This window comes from Lontra canadensis, unplaced genomic scaffold, assembly GCF_010015895.1.
Source record: "Lontra canadensis isolate GAN:19392208 unplaced genomic scaffold, GSC_riverotter_1.0 scaffold28, whole genome shotgun sequence".
In the NCBI taxonomy this organism is placed as follows: domain Eukaryota; kingdom Metazoa; phylum Chordata; class Mammalia; order Carnivora; family Mustelidae; genus Lontra; species Lontra canadensis.
Window position 1 is genome coordinate 8,199,144 of NW_022631022.1, and position 20,919 is coordinate 8,220,062.

At 43.4% G+C, this 20,919-nt stretch overlaps 1 protein-coding gene across 1 annotated transcript in view; it reads left to right on the plus strand.

Moving 5' to 3' along the window:
* Window positions 1-13,203: 13,203 nt before the first annotated feature.
* The window catches only part of ANXA2 (annexin A2), a 44,524-nt gene continuing 36,808 nt past the window's right edge, over window positions 13,204-20,919 (plus strand). Inside the window, exon 1 of the mRNA XM_032864815.1 lies at window positions 13,204-13,309. The gene's annotated coding sequence lies outside the window, so the exon portion shown is untranslated. The remainder of the gene's footprint in view (window positions 13,310-20,919) is intronic.

Here is a 20,919-nt window from a genome sequence, read left to right on the forward strand (position 1 = left end):
ATATTTAACTATTTAGTCATGGGTCCTAATAATATGCAAACAGCAGTTTTACTAATGTGAAAAAGAAATAATGGAATACGATTTACAAGTATAATGTCTGCCCTCTGTCTCATGAAAAGTGATGCAGATTATAGTTTCCCAAGTCCCACAACAGGCAGCTGGAAGTGGTCTCTGTCCAATACCAAAATGCAATCTCGTAGAATTGCACAATGAGTTCTTCTGAGTTCAGGAGGAGAGTGAGGGAGACTGAAATCACAGTGCGTGAGGCTTGAATGTTTCTGTACACGTGTGCATGTTGAGAGGTTGATAAAGTGGTGGGTCAGTTCCTAATTCAGTTTGGCTTTTTTTTAATGCTACACTCTAGTGCCTGAAAACTTTTACTCTTAAGGAGAAAGGACTGTGTAACTTACTAAGTGCCTAAGGCCAAAATGTCATTTTGCATATAAGGGAGAGCTGAGTTAGCTGTCAGCCAAGTCTTCTGTCTCCCAGGAGCCTGTGCTAGAGTTAATTCACATCGAGCAGTTGGGGAAGTCTAGAATGTTAAGACTGTCTGCTACAACTTGGAGAGAATTATGAGAGGTTGCGTCTCAGAAGTAGGCAGCCCAGATTTGGAGTTTAATGGAAGAGACATGTGGTTGGGTAGAGGGTGGGAAGTAGGGAGTATGGAGAGTCTCAACTCCTCCATTTGCTAAGACCATATCTCTCCCCTCTTTGCTCTTTGGTCTTTTCATCTGTGAAATGCAGATATGTATATACCTTGTTAGCATACTCTATAGACTCTAGTGACCTTCCAGTAAATAATGGATATGAAAGTTCTTTTTAAACTGCAAGTCCTTGGGGGCACCTGGGTGACCCAGTGGGTTGGGCCTCTGCTTTTGGATCAGGGTCTTGGGGTCCTGGGATCGAGCCCCACCTCAGGATCTCTGCTCGGCAGGGAGCCTGCTTCCCCCTTTCTCTCTCTGCCTGCATGTGAGCTCTGTTTGTCAAATAAATAAACCAAATAAATAAATAAACTATGAGTCCTTGTGTAAATGTGAGATATTGTCAGATCAAATCAATGAGTAATGTCATCTGAGCTAAAGCTTGAAAGGAGTTTGCCAGATTGGAAGGGAAATTTCAAGCTCAGGGACAAAACATAGTCAATGTCTAGAGGTGCAAACATGCATAGCATGTTGGAAGGGCAGATCATCAGTGTGGCTAAGACATAACCAGTGTGCCTCTGGGTACAGTGCTGGGGAGAACTTGTCACTAAAAAGCTGTGATTGACTTAGAGACTGTGGCATTGTCTTGAGGTGGGGAGTGAGGAGGAGCTTGTTAATGGGAGGTAATAATAGAGATGGACAACATGGTTAAACTTCCATAATGGAAACCATGGCAATATAAAATAGGTAGGCTGGATTGGGGGGGGCAGAATGGAAACTAGGAAAGTCTGAAAGCAGGGAGATCAGGTTAGGCTATTTTTCAATCTAAACCAAAGCTTCTAGTGATCCATCTTGCTTGGCCATCTGTCACTTCTGTTCTTGCAGTACCAACTAATGCCTGCCACATATGTGAGAATGTGGTCAAGCCTGTGAGATAGCAGGTGCCCATTGTTAATCTTCTAGAGTTGGACAAGTCAGAAATGGAGTGATAAGTACTGCAGACCCTCATGCAAGCTGGGTCAGGTACCTCTCCTCCCTCCACAGCCCAAAGTTAAATGGAGTAAGGGTTCTTTTGCAGAAATTGTTCTTTGGGGAATTAAACTATGATTAAATTATCATTTGGAAGCACACTCTAAATCTGGAAAAAAGGTTGGTATCCTCCCAAGTAAGTCACTTAAAAAAAGATAGTTAACTCTTTAAAAGTCACTTTTACCTAGTTGGTCTCTTTCCTAACCTTTTAAAACTTGGACTCTGGGGTATAAGAAGGAAAATAAAATGAGCCAAGTAGCTGAGCCCAGAAGCCCAAACTGAAACCTAATTTGCCTCCCTTCAGAGATTTGAGGGTCAGAGTAAGTCATGCCATGAGCTTCTCCCCAGAATATTTTTTTTAAAGATTTTATTTATTTATTTGACAGACAGAGATCACAAGTAGGCAGAGAAGCAGGCAGAGAGAGAGGAGGAAGCAGGCAGAGAGAGGAGGAAGCAGGCTCCCTGCTGAGCAGAGAGCCCAACGCGGGGCTTGATCCCAGGACCCTGGGATCATGACCTGAGCTGAAGGCAGAGGCTTTAACCCACTGAGCCACCCAGGCGCCCCTCCCCAGAATATTTTAATGTTTGTGTGATAATTATGTTAATGTTTAGAAGTTTGAAATGAATACTCTAGCTTTGAATGAGAAAACTGGCTTACCCAGTTAAGACGAAATGTGTAGACCAGCATTGCCAGCCCATGTGGGTCTCAGGGCATGTCTCCTGCCCCTCATTTCTTTTCAGTTTGATATCTGAAAAGGGTATAAAGGCGTCCTGTATTTTTTTCCTCACAATACAGAGCAGGTAGTTTTATTATGTACATAACTTACTAGCAGACTAGTTTGTGAAGACCTAATGGAAGCAATGTTAATGACTCTGAGAAAGGATTTCTGTTTATGAAGGAAGAGTAATTGCCACTCCAGGAGAGTGGTCAGCCTTTGTGAGGAGTGGCTGGCAAGGGTCTCTAGACACACTCTACATCTGCTAACTCTGTAGCTTTTCCTTTTTCCTCTTTAGCTGTGTGGGTTCATGTCTAAGTTTGTTCCACTTATCCAGAATACTCAACAATGGCACAGGATCTGAAAAGGGACTGAGGTGTTAATCCATTTTGATAGAGACCTACATGATGCTGATGTCATTCATGGGAACTATAACCAACTTGGTTGGTTATTTCCTTGGCCATAGAGTATAGGTTTTTGAAACTCTTTTTGATGTGTAAGTACCTCATCCATAGGTATGTCATTATTGAAAATTCCATTTCAGTTCATTCTACTTTTGGATATTTTCACCAAAAAAAAGAACCTTTAAATTGTATTACATGATTTTGAATATTTAGTATCTTAGGAACTCTAAGAACTTTGTTAGACTGATAGATATTTACTTCAGACATCATATCAAAATGATCAAACTTCCCTAAAACCAGAAAATCAATACTGTTGATTCCATCAAACAGTATAATCAAATGAGGCCCTATTCACGGTTTCATGTATTTTTTAAAAAGTATTTTATTTGTTTATTTGACAGAGAGCTAGAGAGAGAGCACAAGTAAGCAGAGTGGCAGGGAGAGGGGGAGAGAGAGAAGCAGGCTCTCTGCTGAGTAGAAACCCCGATGCGGGGTTCGATCCCAGGACCCTGGAATCATGACCCAAGCCAAAGGCAGCCGCTTAACCAACTGAGCCACCCTGGCACCCCACTTCATGTATTTTTAACCCCTGTTGAAACTCCTACTATCCTCTGCCCACTTAGTCATGAGCCTTGGCTCAGAATGACCTTTAGCAGTTGCTTAGAACTCCTCTCGGTTAACCAAGATTTGCCTTAGGCTCTGAGGGAAATAAGTAGAGGAGTTCCAAAAATATTCTCAAGTTTTCACATGAGTAGCATTAACCAAATAATATATCTTCTCCAGTGACTATTCCTATTTACCTGTTTTTATACTGGAGTGGCTTATTTAAAAAAAAAAAAGTCACATCCCTACACTGACACTGTCCATGGATATAGAATACATTGGTGTATGTTACATTTCCTCTCGAATGGTTTCACAATGACTTCAGATAGCTATGAGTAACTGAATGCATTGGCCAAGACAGAATATCTTACTTCCTTTCTCTAATGGTTCACTGCCCTTGAAAAAATTATTCTTTTATTGGGTTCCCCTGCACTTTGATTCTTTTTCTGATACATTTGTTGAATTATAATTACTTATTTACCTCTACTAGACCTTGAGGTCAGAGTTACCACGTTTTTGCCCATTGGGCATCTGCTGTACAGTCCTGCCCTAATGCCTGGCATATGGTGAATACAGTGTTTGTTAAATTGAGTGCATTTGTCTTGATTTTTATAGTTAGGTACTAGCAGCTTTTTCAGAGACATGGGTGATCAAAACAACTTGGCATTTATTTGTACTACAGTAAGCATTTTATGAATTTCATAGAAAAAGATGTGTAAAATGTTTGATGAACAAAAATGTTCATGTAAGTGAATTTAAAGAGGAGAGATCGGGGTACTGGATGTAATGACACCTCCTGGGAACAATTTCTGAGTTAGGAGTATTGTGAGCTATACTTTTTTTCATTCTCTTACGCTCTTAGTAGTTTTTCTTAGATTCCTTCCTTTTGAGCTAAAACATAACCTGGATATTAGAATTGTTTTCTTTACCCCACCCTAGTTGCTACAGCTGATGAATCATAGAAACCAGAGAAGGGAAAGACCAGTGAAGTCATCTGGTTCATCTCCAAATTAGGGAGTGGAGCCTTGGGATTTGGGCAAGACTAACCTCTCATTTAAAAAGAGAAAAGAAAAAACTGCAACTAGTGCTGCTTAGAGCAGCTCACCCATCTGTTCACCTTTTGGTTTTTGGTTTTGTTTTTTAAGATTTTATTTATTTACTTGACAGAGAGAGAGATCACAAGTAGGCAGAGAGGCAGGCAGAGAGAGAGGGGGAAGCAGGCTCCTCACTGAGCAGAGAGCCTAATGCGGGGCTCAATCCCAGGACCCTGAGACCATGACCTGAGCTGAAGGCAGAGGCTTAACCCACTAAGCCACCCAGGCGCCCCTTGCCTTTTGCTTAACAGTATCCTGAGCTCTAATTAGAACACAGTCAGGAATGCTTTTCAAGGGCCCTAGAAACACCAGATGCCAAAGTGTTAAAGAGTTGAACTAAAATTGTACTACCTGAGTAATAAAGTTGGATTATGAATCTTCCAAAGATTGTTTTAACAGAGTCTTAAAGAATTTGAAACTCTGTTTTAGCAAGACCTTACAAATGTAAGAGCTGGCAAAGAACTTGCAGATGATCTGGGCTAACGTGTGTAGTTCCCCAGATGCAGAAACTAGGATGGAGGTAGTAGGATATTACAGATACGCCCGGGTCAAGACGATAGGCCTCTCAATCCATTTCTCTCTGTATCACAATCGCCCAGTGTCCTCCCTCATAGTGCTCTCCTCTGTCGTCTCTCTCTCCTCCTCTTCCTACTCTTCTGTGTTGGTGTTTGAAGAAGTGGCACAGATGATTTACCGTCGGTAGCTGCTCTTCATGTCAAGGAAGCCTGACCCTCAAGTATCGCATGTCACTGGGCCACAGAGGGAAGCAGATGCCACCTCAGCTCCACCAGCAGCCCGTCTACCACACTCCTGACTTCCCTTCTGCTAGCTTCTGTGCTGTTTCAGCTGCCAAACCTCTCCCATCCAGAGTCTGCTCTTGTACTTTGGACTTTTTTAACCAGTCCTGGTGTCTTTTTCCCTCCCTTGGAACCTTGCTTAGCTCTCTCCCAGCTTCTTAATGTCTTCCCATAGCATCCTGACATACCACTGGTCTCTTGGGTTACAAAACTGGCTCCATACTGCTTGCTGTTTGCTAATGTCCTCTTACAGAGTGGGGAGGAATATTTGTACCCTATCAATAGTGGTAGCATTTGCATACATGTGTCCCCAGTGTAAATTTCCTTATCTAGTTACCTGACTATATCACAGGTTCACAGTATTCAAAATCTAAACTCTGCAGCATTAGAAATATTCAACTGTTTTCCTATAAGTTTTATTTTGGTAATATTCTACACAGATTTATTTACCTTATTTTTTTCCATTTTATTTATTTTTATTTAAATTTTGTTAGTTAACATAGAGTGCGGTATTGGTTCCTGGAGTAGAATTCAGTGATCCATCACTTAACATACAACACCTAGTGGATTCCTCAAGAAGTGTCCTCTTTAACCCACATCACCCATCTAGCCCCTCCCCCACCCACCACCTTCCATCAACCCTGAGTTTGTTTTCTGTCATTGAGTCCCTTATGGCTTGTTTCTCCTCTCTCCTTTTTTTTCCTTTTCCCTTTTCCCGTATATTCATATGTTTTCTCTCTTAAATTCCTTGTAAGAATAAGATCATATGATACTTGTCTTTCTCTGACTGACTTATTTCACTTAGCATAGTATACTCTAGCTCCATCCATGATGTTGCAAATGGCAACATTTCATTCTTTTTGATGACTAAATTATATTCCGTTTTATATATATATATATACCACATTTTTTTAAAGATTTTATTTATTTATTTGACAGAGATCACAAGTAGGCAGAGAGGCAGACAGAGAGAAGGGGAAGCAGGCTCCTCGCTGAGCAGGGAGCCTGATGCGGGGCTTGACCCCAGGACGCCGGGACCATGACCCGAGCCAAAGGCAGAGGTTTTAACACTCTGAGCCACCCAGATACCCCTATACCACATTTTCTTTGTCAATTCATCAGTCAGTGGACATTTGGGCTCTCTCCATAGTTTTGGCTACTGTGGACATTGCTGCTATAAATATTGGGGTGCATGTAACCCTTCAACTTTGTATTTTTTTTAATCCTTTGGGTAAATACCTAGTAGTGCAATTGCTGGGTTGTAGGGTAGCTCTATTTTTAACTTTTTGAGGAGCCTCCATACTGTTTTCCGGAGCAGCTGCACCAGTTTGCATTCCCACCAACAGTGTAATAGGGTTCTCCTTTCTCCACATCCTTGCCAACACCTGTTTTTTCTTGTGTTGTTAATTTTAGCCATTCTGACAGGTGTGATGGTATCTTACGATGGTTTTGGTTTGCATTTCCCTGACAATGCGTGATGCTGAGACTCTTTTCATGTGTCTGTTAGACATCTGGATGTCGTGTCTATTCATGTCTTCTCCCACTTCTTAATGGGATTATTTGTTTTTTGGGTGTTGAGTTTGGTTAGTTCTCTGTAGATTTTGGATACTAATTCTTTATCAGATATGTCATTTGCAAATATCTTCTCCTGTCCCATATGTTGCCCTTTAGTTTTGTTGATGGTTTCTTTTGCTGCGCAGAGCTATTTATCTTGATGAAGTCTCAGTGGTTCATTTTTGCTTTTGTTTCCCTTGCCTCCAGCGACATGTCTAATAAGAAGTTGCTATGGCTGAGGTCAATGACAAGTGTTCTTATAAGAGACGGAGGAGGAGAAGGTCCAGAAACAGAGAAGAAGGCCACGTGAAGATGGGGAAAGATTGGAGTGATGCTGCAACAAGGAATACTGACAGCCACCAGAACCTGGAAGGGAAAAGAAAGGGTTTTTTCTTAGAGCCTCCAGAGGGAGTACGGACTTGCTGATACATTGCTTTCATACTTCTTGCCTCTAGAATTGTAAGAGAATACATTTCTGTTGTTTTAAGTCATGAGGATTGTGGTAATTTGTTATGGCAGCCTTAGGAAACTAACACAGGGTACATGAGCATATATAGCATATTTGAAAAATGTTTATTATGTATTTATCCTTGATTTATAGTTTGGATGGGTATGGAATTCTAGTTGCAAAATAGTGACTTTATATTTCTTTCCTGATACATTTGTAAGTTGGCATTCCTCTGTAAATAAGAATTTTCCTTATCCCACTTTTTTTTTTTTATCATAGAGCACGCATGCATAAGCAGGGAGAGCAGCACGCTGAGGGAAAGCAGACTCCCCGATGACTGAGGATCCCCATGCAGGACTTGATCCCAGGACCCTGGGATCATGACCTGAGCCAAAGGTAGATGCTTAACTGACTGAGCCACCCAAGCATCCCCTTATCCCATCTTTTGTGTGTTTTCTTAAACTACCCATTTAGACAATTCAAAGTAATGCAAAAAATTTCCATCATTATTCACTGTGATGCTCAGATTATCCCAAATTTTAACTAGGAGAGGCTCCTTCTAATTGGCTTTGTGTCTTTTCAATAAGTTGTTTAACACAAAGATCACCATGTATTTTCTCTGCTCCATTTCTGGAACCAGCCCTTTCTCCTCAGAGAACTGTTTCATTTACTGGAGAATGGTATTTAAAAACTAAGATCTGAGTGTTGAATATAATGCCATTCTTATTTCTTACCCGTCATGTATGACCTTTTAAAATCTCTCAGATCTTTTAGGAATTGCTCCCTGTTTGCATCAAGTGTTCTGAAATTTCATGGTGATGGGCCTCAGGTTTGTTTGTTTGATTGGTTGGTTGGTTGATTGGTTGATTCTATTTATTGTGTCTTTTTCTGTCTATTATCATGGCCATTAGTTCTAGAAAATTGTCTTCAGTTACTTCTTGATGATTTTCTCCCTATAGTTTTGCCTGTTTTTTTTTTTTTCTTTCTAGAACTCCTACTATTTGAATGTTGGATTTTACAAATAGTTCTTTTTCCTTTTCTGGCCAAGTTTTTAAATACCTGACATTGTTATATACTGGTTATATATAACAAGGCTCAAAGATATAGCAGGTATATGTCTAGAGAGAGTCTAAACCATATAATGTAGAGGACTTGGGGCCAGCCTGTGTCTTACCGAAGCAGTGATGGTATGTGAAAAATATGGTGTGGTGGAAAAAGCAGTGATTTGAAAGGCAGGCTCAAGACCTCTAGCCTCAGGTCTGCCATTTATTGGTCTAAGGGTTATGGTAGATTGTCTCTACAAGTGGTTGCCAACAATTCCATCCACCCATGTCAATACATGTCACTTCCTTTATGAAGAGGTGGAATCTTTTTTCCCTTCTCTCAAATCTAGGTTAAATGACTTGTTTTGACCAGTGGAATACAGAGGAAGTTTTGTGGGCCTGGCAGCTTCCACTTTTATTCCTGAAAGCTATCAACCACCTTGCTGCAGAGAGGATCTTTTGGATCTTCCAGACTCCATTTGGGTCTCCCTAGCCAATCCGAAATAGACCAGGGATGAGCTGACCCAGTGAACTCTGCCCTTTACAGAATCATGAACATGGGTTGTTGTTGTTTTATGCCTCTGAGATTTGGAGGTAGTTTATTTCCTAACAATAGTAACTGAAACAAATTACTACCTGGCTGTGGAGTATTGCTATAACAAATACCTAAAATATAAGACATTGACCTTATTGCCAGGCAGTAATAGAGAGTAGACGGTTAGTGGAGGTTGAAAGAGTGGTGAGGAAATTGCAGTAGGAGGTTGGAGGAATGGCAGCCTAGCTTATGCTTTGGCAGAATGTTTAATATTACCATTGCCTGGGATAACATGAATGACAGAAAATATGCCCTGTGAACTCTGAATCTAGCCAACGAGATTTCTAGGCAGAATCCTGAAAATGCTAATATATAATATATATTTATAATATATATATAAGTATAATAGGAGAAAACTGCACTAAAGAAAGATGTTTGGCTTTCAAGCAGAAATTGCTAGCTAGTGAAAGATTACAGAGTGCGAAATGGCCTCAGAATAAAGATCAAATTGAGTGTGGCTACAAAACTTTTTTTTTATTTTTAAAATTCCACATAGGGGCGCCAAGATGGCCTGGACAGTTAGGAGTCCAACTCTTGATTTCAGCTGGAGTAGGGTTCTTATGGATCATGAGATCCAGTGCAGCGTTGCTGGTCTCTGGGTTCAGGGGAGTCTGCTAGAGATGCTCTCTTTCCCTCTCCCTCTGCTCCTTTCCCCCCAACTTCTGAGCGCGCTCTCTCTCTCTCCAAAAAATCAATGAATAAATCTTTAAAAAGAAAAAAAAGATTCCAGAGAGATTTAATGTGGTACTTTGAAGACCATCTCAGGTCTTCTAGGAATCTTAAGTGCATTGTTCTAGCCTGATAAGCACAAAGTAGAGAGGTCTGTTTTTAGAAGGAATAATACATGGGAATTTTGGAGCATGGAGTTAAACCTCATTAAGATTTACAGAAAACCCATAATGATTTTGAGAAAATTGTATTGGTTATAAATTTTTGGAGCATAGAATTCTGAACCTCAGTAAGATTTATAGAAAATCCACATAGTTTTAAAGATAATTTTTTTTAAATAATCATGTTAATGAAAGAATTAATAGCTTTGTTGGACACAGAAACAGGACAAAATGAAAAGTTTCTGGACCTTTGTGTTTCTACTGGCATGAAGCAGATTGTGAGAACTACTCAGCTTCAAATATGGGTCATTCTTAAGGAAAAGGAGATATTTCAGACAGTAGTGAAGAGGCCAGAGGGCAAAGCCCAAAACTGATCAGACTTGAAGCAGGGATCCGCAGACTACAACCCATAATGCCAATCCAGTCTGTCACTGTTTTTGTATAACCTATAAGCTAAGTGTCCTGGTAGCTTCAGCTTTTTTCTTGAAAAGCCACGCCATTACTGCTCTGGTGTAGAGATGAAGACTATTCCTCTCATCTCGAGAATGAGAGACTAAAGACAGGGAGGCCTAGCCGGCTCTCAGACATTCTAGCAGCTGAGTCACAATAGTTAAACCCCTTTTGGTCTTCCAACCAACCCCATATGAGCTGCCCCACCCAACATCATGTGGAACACAGGCTATCCCCACTGAATCCTGTCCAAATTGCAAAATCATGAGCAGAGCAAATAAACGGTTATGTATGTTTCATCCACTAAGTTTCGATAGTAACTTGATACATTGCAGCAAGTAACTTGAGTGCATTATTTAATCTCTGGACTGGGCAAAAGACTTTAGTTGGGTTCCAGCTTCTCCATGTATAAAAACTAAGGATTAGACAAATTAATCTGAAAACCTCTCTCTGATCTAACATTCTATTACTCTGAATTATTCTATTATTCCATAATTTTTGTGAGTGCCTATCATTGCTAGCTAGTTACTATTAGCAGTGTTCAGATATGGTAGACAAAGTGTGAATAAAATATAGGCTTTAGAGGACAGCATTCAGAAGAGTAGACATAATCTGTGATCCATTGTAGTAAACATTCTCCCCAGCTATGGGGGAAAAAGAAAAGAAAAAGAGAATCTTTGCACAAAGAGATTAAAAAGCTCTTTTATACTGGCAGAATTGGCCCCACATTCCTCAGATAGCAAACCATGACTTCTAATAGCTTCATTTTTATAACATCAGTGTAAAGTTCTGGAGCTTGAAGCAAACTGGCTATTTCGCAGATATGTATGTCTGAATTTGCTAGAGTCCCAAGATAAAACAACAACAACATTCTTTTGGATACATGGTGAATTTTATGTAATGCATATAATTTGAATTGAATCTTATCTTCTGTAAAGGGCTCACCACACGTAAGTAGGAGTAAGAGGCTGTGCACCCTCCCCTGAAAAGAATAGAAGGGAGGCAGAAGCCTGTCCACCATTATAGTCAGCCTGTGTTCCCCTTCTGTTCCAAAATGTTCAGACAAGTGGGTAGATAAACATGATTTTTTTTTTTAAGATTTTATTTATTTATTTGACAGAGAGAGATCACAAGCAGGCAGAGAGGCAGGCAGAGAGAGAGGAGGAAGCAGGCTCCCTGCTGAGCAGAGAGCCCGATGCGGGGCTCCATCCCAGGACTCAGATCATGACCTGAGCCGAAGGCAGCGGCTTAACCCACTGAGCCACCCAGGCGCCCCGATAAACATGATTTTTGCCTGTAAGTCTTCCAGCCTACATTAAAAAAAAAAAAGATTTTATTTATTTACTTGACAGAGATCACAAGTAGGCAGAGAGGCAGGCTGGGTTGGGGGGGATGTGGAGCAGGCTCCCTGCTGAGCAGAGAGCCAGATGCAGGGCTCCATCCCAGGAACCTGGGATCATGACCTGAGCTGAAGATAGAGGCTTTTACCCACTGAGCCACCCAGGAGCCCCTCAGACCAAATTGAGCTATAAACATAAACCAGGGGGCTCCTAGGTAGCTCATCAGTGGAGCCAGCCCCCGTTGATCTCAGTAGGGTTGTGGGTTTGAGCCCATATTGGGTATAGACATTACTTAAAAATTTTCTTAAAAATGCAAATCAGAAAATGTATTAAAAGAGTTGGTTTATTTTCTGTGTGTTCTGATAGGGCCCATTATGTATCATTATAAGTGAATGAACTGGGCAACGGTGAGCTCAGGGCTGAGCATCCAGAGACAAGCCCCCCCTCCCCTGCCTTGTGGCGAGTTGGCTAGGTGACGGTGAGCATGGCAAACAATGTCTTTTGGCTTTCCTTTAATTTTATGGTTCTCTGAAGTGAAATGATGCTCAACTAGAAAGTAAAAACGGGCCTCAATATAGGTGGAAGATTAAAACACATAAGCATCAGGATTAGAAGAGGAGCTAGCTCCCTGAAATGTGTGGAAGGAAGGAATTCAAAGGTTTCAGGGAGAGGTCTTCAGGATTCTTAGCCAAACACTCCTGCTAGTTTGAATTCTGCGTCCAGTTTTGAGCAGTCACACACAAAAACTTGTTTGCTTACATGTTGCCAGTGTGGTTCGTTGAAATAGAGAAGGAAAGAAAAGCGAGAAACGGAGCAAAACCGAGCGGAGGGAGTTGGCAAAGAGGCTGCGGAAGAACGGCAGTTATGAAAGAAGGAAGGAAGGCAACTTCTTTGTTGGAACTTGAGGCTCAAAGCCGCCGCCCCCACCCAGCCCTGACTGCCTGCCACGAGGACGCGCAGTACTGCCAGGACGCGGGGTGCTGAGCGCGGGTGCGGGAGGCGTGGAGAGAAGCTGAGAGGACCGTGCTCCCGGAAAACGGGCTCCTCTCGGAGCCTGAAGGGGTGGGATCTTGGAGCCTGGCTTTGGCCTCCCACCCGTTTCTCTCATCCCAACCCTGGCTCCGGGCCTGGCTGCGTGCTGTAAGGCCCAGGCGAGCCAGGCTTCACAGGACAGGACCCAGCGGATCGCTCGCCCCGCTCTCCTCCCGGGAACTGCTTGCGGGTCAGAGGTTAAGCTAACGAGTTTGCAGACCGTAACTGGGAGCTGGAACTGGATGCCAACAGCCTCTCCTCAGGGGAATCTCGATTTATGTTTCCTGGAACAATTCTTTCTCCCATTGCATCGACGCTTAAAAAAAAAAAAAGTGACTTAACCAAGCTTACTTTGCTAATTTATTAGCCTAAGTCAGAGGCTGAGAACTCGACGTGGCGCTAAAAAAGTAAAAGGAGGGAAGGGTGGAAGAAACGAGGCCGCCGATGGGCCTCAAGAAAGCCCCCGCAGTGCTTTAATGGAGGGCTGGGCTGAGGGCGCGGGGGCCGCTCCTGCAGGTCGAGACTCAGAACGTTCCAGGGCGAGGCCGCCCCAGTGGGCGGGCGGGCCAGGGAGGGTGAGTCACTCTGACTCCGGGTGGGAGCGGGCAGGGGGAGGCGGGGCGGGGCGGGCCTCCCTTCACAGCGAGGATGTGGCGGCTATAAAAGCCCCACCCAGGGCAGCCAGCTCTGCTCTACAACTGGGGACGCTTGCTGCTCTCGGCGCTGGGCCCAGGTAAGCGGGGTGCGCCCCGCCCTCCCGCTATGGCCCCGGGGCCGCTGCGCTAGCGGGGCGGGGAGCAGCGGGAAGAGAGGAAGACGGCCATAGGAAGCGGGAAGAGAGGAAAAGAGCCTTGGGCCACAGGAACCCGGGAGGCCGTCCAGGGAAGGGGGCTGGAGGGACGGTCCGTACAAGGGGTTCTGCTGAGAGCAGCGCTATAGCAAGGTGGTCTGGGTAAGAGTGAGGAGGACTGGTTGTGCTCTGGCGTTAGGGTTGCAAGGCAGAGGGAGGGGAGTGGGGCATCCCCCCCCGAAGTGCTCCCAGAAAGCTGAGAGAGGGGTGCCGGGGAGGGGAACGGAGAAGGCCCCGCATTCCAGACGCGGGGTAGGCAGGGTGTGGCTGCCCCGGTTGCCTTGGGTCCCAGGCTGAACAGGCTTGGGGGCATTTCCCTCCACGTTGAACAAAAGCTTAACGGCCATCTAGAAAGTAACCTCCTTCAGTTTTACTTTGTTTGAAAAACAAAAACAAAAAACCACCACACAACCAAACCCGCATTTGTGGAACTTTGTAGGACCAGCTGGAGAAGCAGTGGTGGGGGGAATGAAAGGTGGGAGTTTGTAGGGGTTGCTACCTCTCTTCCCAGTAAAACAAAACAAAGAAAAAAAAAACAACCTCAGCGCATTCTCTTTTGTCTAGATTATCTTGTAGGAGAACAACCTCTGATTTCAGGGTTATCTGGAGAGTTTCCCATTTGGTTGACCATTTTTGCGTCAGGAAGTGTCCCCCAGGGTTGGGGGGAGGGGAGGAAGAGGGTTTTCACTGACTGTTACTCCGCATGATGCAGTAGTGAGTCAGGAACGAGGGTGTAGAAAAGGGCGTCGCCCGGAGACTGCTTGTAGAGGTCTGAGGCGGTTCTCAGCCCTTGGTGTGGAGGGCTGGATTCCATCAACTGGCTGTTGGGAAGGTAGGAGAACACCAATTTCCTTACCTGGGAAAGTGGCCTAAGGATGCCCATTCTTACCTCCACTTGCACAGTTATTGTGGTAAACTTCGAAAAACATGTTCTTTCAAAAAAAATAAATATGTAAAGCACACTGAAATCATTAGTTGCCATGCCACTGCAAATGGTCACTTTTATGTTGAGTTGCTCTTTTTAAGCTGTGAGTATTCTGAATCTGTGGAAGAGCAGCGGCTTCATGGGTGCACACTGGGTCTTTGTCTAAAGCCTTAAGATCCTAGAGTCCAGGAGTCTGGTCATTCAGCCCAGACTGACTGTACCAATGGATTCTGTCCAGAAATATGTGGTGCTGTGCTGGTCTGGAACTTGGTGGTTTTGGAATGCAGAATGTACCTTCTCACTGAAACAATATTATAAAGGTTTATAGGTTCCCAGGTTAGCCCAGAAATTCTTCTTGAGGTGCACTCTAAGTACTATATTGATAGTACATGCTTAATTTGGTGGTGGTGGGGGGAAGGTAGGGAGGAAAGGTGGGAGGATAAGGGATGAGGATATGTGGGTAGGAAAAACAAATTTCTGAAATATTATTCTGGAACTTTCCTTGGTTTTGAGATTGGCCCTGATTATTTGGAAAATTATATCGTTGCCCCCCCCAACCTTTGTTTTTTCCAGCTTCCTCCTGTGTCCTTAGCATCCCTCTTCTCTGACATATTATAAAAGCCATTACTGTCATCATTTCTGCTGCTGCCCCTTCTCCTTCCCATTTCAGTGTACTTACACCCAGAGGCTAGCAATTTGAATCAATATTCAATAAGTTAGGAATGTTTGGTGGTCCTGAAATCCTCAGCAACCTAAACAGATCTGTGTTCTGTGAAATTAGAGACCATGGAGTTAAGGAGCCACGTAATTACAACATTCAGGTCTTGTGAATGAAGGAAGATTTCAGATGAGGCCAGGTTCAGAGAGACAAACTCCAGAGAGGAGTCCGCTGGCCAGTGGTGTTAAGACATTCCCTTCCTTCTTCCAAGTCTATCGATTATCTAAAAACTTAAGGGTTTCTCCGAAAGTATCTATCACATCTGTAGTGCAAGGGTATGCCCATCAATGTGCATTTCTTTAGTTAAGGATTTATGATTTGGAGACCTAGATTTTGTAATTTCCCACAGTGCCAAATGGACTGCCTGTGGCAAATGCCCAGGAAATACTGCTTATTCACTGGCTTTGATTAGGTGCTTGTTCTTGGATTGCACCTCAGTATTTAACATCTTGTGTCTTTGAGCTATTAAAGTACTGTATTGACTGACATTAGACTGGCTGTTGTGGCCATTAGTTTCCTGACAAATTTCTGATTTAAGTAGTTTTCCTGGCAAGGTAGGTATCCTTCTGTAATTGCTATTGATTTCGGAGGCTGTGGCCTCTTCTGCACCATTGGGCCTAGAATCTTGTACTGACACACTCATGAGCCTCGTTCAGGGCTGTGGGCCTGCTGAGGCATTTTTTGTTAATGGAGAGTGGCCCTGTCACAAGGAGGAGTCGCAGTCTCTAGTGGTTTGCTTTGAACATCTATTCTTCCACAGTATTTATTGAGCATCTATCAGGTTCTACTTGCAGATAGAGGTACTGGGTATGCAAGAGTGAACAAAACAGACTGAAAAAAGCCAAAACTGAACCAAAAACCTGCTCTGTAAATTTGAAGTCTGTTGGGGAGAGAAAAAAAAAAAAAAAAGACCAAGTAAGTGAATTATATAGACAGTAATTAAGTTTTGAACTTTACATTTTTCCAAAATTAATATTTGTTTCCAAACTTGGCAGGGGCTCATTTCCCCCTTTAATCTAGATGTTCTACAAAACTGAGTGTCATATTTAGCCTGACTTGTGGTAGTGTTTCTTAAAGTTATTTTGACTTAACCTGCCTTCCAGATTTGATTGTGAGAGTTAAACAGAAATGGAATGCTCCCCCCCCCTTTTTTTTTTTTTTTTGCATAAGCGAATCCACCTCCCTCATTTTCCCTGGTGCCACACCCCATTCTAGTCAGAGGCTACATCAGGAAATTCCAGTTCTTTTAAAAAATTCTTTCCACCCCTTCACTGGCATGCTTTTCCTTCTGTTACCAGAAGCAGTCTCCATCTACTTAGTTGGGAAGCAGGTCAGTAGTAGGGGTCAGGAGAGGCCCAGGCTTGTTTTGGGTGGTTCCAAACTGAGATTAGCTCTGAATCTCTCTTCTGGGGTATACCCTGAAGCTTGAAGACATCTGCTCAGTCTTGTCAGAGAGAAGTCAGTACATCCAAGTAGTCCGAGTTCTAATTCCAGGTTTGGTGTAGAAAGTTCTGAGTCAGGGGAATGGCTGTGACCTGGAGTCCTTGCTCTTTGTCTCTCTGCCACACCCAGTGTACACACTCATAGCTCAGAGGAAATTGGGAGTCCCAAGGCCATTTGCAAGTTCTTCTTCCTTTCTTGTATTCCAAGTGCTCTAGGAGATGTAGGTTACATTTGCATGTTGTCCAGGGGACAGAGCTAGGACCCGGGTGGCCCTGGAAGTACAGAGGTGGGGTGCTGGGGTGGGAGTGGGCTGTCTTTCATGATGAGGAAGAGGCTGCCTGTGAAGTGACCTGCCAGGCTTTGTGAAGATTTGCAAGGCAACTGGCAGCTTAAGCATCCTTTGGAACTGGAACTGCATTTAGGATGTTCATTCTGAGCAAGAGAAAGAAAATGGAGTAAGAGTGTATTGAAAAAAGAAGCCATAATGATATGGAAAGACCTCATGTGTGTAAACCATCCATAAATGCCACTGAGCACCTACCGTTTGGTAGGCACTGTGCTTTGACCTATAAGGAAACAGAAGTGGATGTGACAGAAACCCTACGGGCAGATAAAATGGAAGACCATCTTTATATACTCATTTTTATTTATTTATTTATTTATTTATTTATTTATTTTTTAAGATTTTTTTTTTCTTTATTTGACAGATCACAAGTAGGCAGAGAGGCAGGCAGAGAGAGACAGGAGGAGGAGGCAGGCTCCCCGCCGAGCAGAGAGCCCGATGCAGGACTTGATCCCTGAGCCGAAGGCAGAGGCATTAACCACTGAGCCACCCAGGCGCCCCTATATACTCATTTTTGATATTTCACAGACACACCGAGATAGGAGCACGGAGCAGGGAGAGGTGCGCTAGAAAAAGTATAGTATTTTTGTATCCTGAAGTCTCATGAGGGTGTCAGCTGCTCAAGATTGCGTGTTCCCAGAGAACCTGGGTCTTGAGGTGGTAGAACTGTGCTGAGTATATTCAGAGGAATTAACCACCCCAGTGTCACTGCAGTGTGTGCGCAGGTGTGCACTCATGGGGGGGGCTGTGTAGAAGATATTTATGGAAATGTAGGTGAAGTCCAGAGTGTGGGAGATCTTTTTTTTTTCTTTGAAGGTTTTATTTATTTATTTGACAAATAGAAAACAGGCAGACAGAGCGGCAGGCAGAGGGAGAGGGAGGAGCAGGGGCTCCGTTTCAGGACTTGGTCCCAAGACTCTGGGATCATGACCTGAGTCTAAGGCAGACACTTAATCGACTGAGTCACCCAGGCGCTCCCAAATTGTGGGAGATCTTGAAGGCTGAGGTTAAGCTTTTTCTCCTCCTCCTCCTCCTCCTCTTCTTCTTTTTAAGATTATTTATTTATTTGAGAAAGAGAGATAGATAGAATGCGAGCAGGGAGAAGAGGGAGAAGCAGGCTTTCCGCTGAGCAGGAAGCTGGATGTAGGGCTCGATCCCAGGACCCTGGAATCATGACCTGAGCCAAAGGCAGTTGCTTAACTGACTCAGCCACCCAGGCGCCCCGTTTAGGCTTTTTCTGTAGACACCAGGTCTCCATTAGAAACACAGTAAGTGGGCCATAAAACATTGACATTGTGCTGTAGCTCGAAGGCCTTGATTTCATAACCCTGGAAGTGTCCCATGCCAACTGACTTCATTCCTGCCAGTCTCTTTCCACCCACTCCAAACCCATGACCAGGGACTGACGGAGAACCTCTGAGAACACGAGGTTGCCACGTAGGTCTGTTGGGAGCAAACAAACACATACTGATTCCGATCAGGTAGCGAAAGGGACAAGCCAGAGCAAGTGCTGTTGTGTCCATCCTGCTCAGTTTTATCAAGGCCACTGGGCACAATTCCAGGCTTTCTGCAGGATGACTTGGCCCTGTGACTCAGGCCTTGATCAAGACGATAAATCCCAGGAGAACAAGTTGTGTTTTCAGGAATGTTCTGTTGAATAAAAAGTGCTTGGGGAGGGGGCGGTGAAGAATAGACACAGTACAATATGAATTCCACTCCCAACCCCACTCATGCAATTTTTTTCCTCCCCTTTTGGTTTAAAATTCCAGTCTGGTCCTATAGACCAGGAACGCTGCACAGGGAAGGTTTTGGTGGGGAAACCCAGCCCTCCATGCTGCCACCCACACGCATTTTCACTTTAAAAAATCCTCGTTTGTATCATCCTGTTTCTGATTGATTCATCATGGTTGCTAGGGCTGTGTTTTGTGGTAACACATCAACACCACGTTTAAACTGTAAAGTGGGTGTGTCAACGAAACTGCTAGATTGTGCTCAGATTTCAGATTTGCCTGTGTAGACCAGCCCATTGCAACATGTTTTTGTTTGTTTGTTTGTGTGAATTAATGCTTGGGTTTTCTGGAGCTGGTTCTTAATTCATTACAGTAGAACTTGTTTTTGCTGTTTGCAAAGTGTTGACTTTTGGGTCAACAAAACAAACAAAGAGTTGTTTGTTTCAAATCTTCTTTGCAAATTTTATTTTACTTTCCATTTTTGGGGAGAAGTTTAATCTGTTTCCCTTGTACTATTTTTACTACCACGTGTGTGATGTGAAACAATAAAATACAAAAAAAAAAGTAGGTAGGGTTTTAAAAAAGTAATCCTTTAAGTATCATTAAGACAGTCCTTATGTTAAATGTAAATGATTGTTTTTCAACAGCTGCACAGATTTTGTTAATGTCTAGCTTTGCACTCCAAGGGCTTTTGCAGTCAGGCAGCTAACAGTCTCCATTCGTTAATATTTTCAAGGCCAGAGGAGAAAACTGTTACTTCACTGCACCGGGATGGGGGAGTGGTTGGTGGCCGCCAGGAATGAGTGAGTGCATTCTTACTCCAGTGGTGACTTATTTCAAATCAGTTTGAAGTGGGTGTGGCTCTTTCACTAAGTTTCTCTAGCCCTCTCTAGTTCTTTCCTTCCTTCCTTCCTTCCTTCCTCTCTCTCTCTCTCTCTCTCTCTCCCTTCCTTCCTTCCTTCCTTCCTTCCTTCCTTCCTTTCTTTCTTTCTTTCTTTTTTTTAGATTTACTGATTTTTTGAGGGGGGTGGGGAAGCAATCTCCCTGCTGAGCTAGGAGCTAGACGTGGAGCTTGATCCCAAGACCCCAGGATTATGACCTGAGTGGAAGGCAGCCGCTTAACTGACTGAGGCACCCAGGTGCCCTTTTAATTATTTTTTTAAGGAAAACAAAACAAAACAAAACTACCCAATAAAGAGCTGTTTTAATGATCTTGTCTAGTCAGCCAGCGCTTCTCTGGGAATGGGAGGTGCTGGTGTGTGCAGATACTACTCATCAACAGATTGAATTTGCTGGCTTTTCCCCCTTCTTTTTTACAAGTTGAAACCAGTTGGAGATCAGGGTGAGGTCGAAGTGCTGGAAAGAGTGATGCAGACTGTCGTTTTCATGTGCTCTGAGAACTCTGCCAGGAAAAGAGTAGTGGTTCTTCTTTTAACACACTTTAAGAATTTTACACTGTGATGAGGAGTCAGTGGGAGTGGAATTTTCACATGGCTCATAGACTTCATTTTATTCTCAAAGCACTAGGTAAACTAAGGCAAAGCTCCTGCTTATAGTAAGAAAATTCAGCCTCCAGAGCAAATGTGATGAACAGAGTAGATGAGTATTGGGGAGCTTTGGCTTTCTGGCTCTCCCATATTTCCATAGCCATGCTTAAATTGGCACCATTCAGAAGCCAATATTTTAGACCCCCCACGGGGCACTACAGTAGACACAGCTTGTTTTAAACTTGTCCTCTTGGTTCTCCCACCACCCAGGGACAGACACTCTCCTCCATTCTTTCTCCCCAGTCTTTTCCCCATGTTTGTCTGGCTGGAACCTTCCAGGGTAATTGCCCTTCTCAAACCTGTCAGTACCTCACCGTTGATCTCTCAGCTGATCTCACTCATATTACTTTTATCTTTCTCTCTGTCTGAGTCTTCTTTGGAAGGGAGAACCATTGTGGTAAAGTTGCCAGGGTGAAGACCTGAGAGTCAGACGACCCAGATTCTGGCCCTGCCTCGATTTTCATTAATTGAGTAATCTGGGCTAACACCTCAGGTGTCTCTCACTGCAACAAGATGAGAAGAGAGCTGGAAAGTGCTATGGGGGCGTAGTCTGCATTTCACCATTTTGTGTGTGTCTGCAAGCCAAGAGTATGTGCTTGTCAGGGGTTTGTTGATTGATTATTTGAAGGTTACTAGTGTTTGTAACTTACAGTAGCCCTACCAAGACTTTCTTTTACTGCTTTCAAAGGTAGCATTGCACTGACGTGTTCTCATTAATCAAATATATTATGTTAATGTTTTAATAAAAGTTCTGAGTGGCAAAGCCGACTTTCTTCTAGTGACTACC